This window comes from Mandrillus leucophaeus, unplaced genomic scaffold (assembly GCF_000951045.1).
Source record: "Mandrillus leucophaeus isolate KB7577 unplaced genomic scaffold, Mleu.le_1.0 Scaffold440, whole genome shotgun sequence".
NCBI lineage: Eukaryota > Metazoa > Chordata > Mammalia > Primates > Cercopithecidae > Mandrillus > Mandrillus leucophaeus.
In genome coordinates, this window is record NW_012104699.1 from 343190 (window position 1) to 343562 (window position 373).

A 373-nucleotide genomic window follows, 5' to 3' on the forward strand; every position below is an offset into this window, starting at 1 on the left:
GTGGCTCACACCTGTAATCCCAGCACTTTGGGAGGCCGAGGCAGATCACGAGGTCAGAAAATTGAGACCATCCTGGCTAACATAGTGAAACCCCATCTCTACTAAAAATACAAAAAACTAGCTGGGCGTGGTGGCACACGCCTGTAGTCCCAGCTACTCAGGAAGCTGAGTCTGGAGAATTGCTTGAACCGGGAAGGCAGAGGTTGCAGTGAGCCGAGATCGCGCCACTGCACTCCAAGCTGGGCAACAGAGCGAGACTCCGCCTCAAAAAATAATAATAAAAATAAAGAGGCCGGGCGCGGTGGCTCAAGCCTGTAATCCCAGCACTTTGGGAGGCCGAGACGGGCGGATCACGAGGTCAGGAGATCGAGAC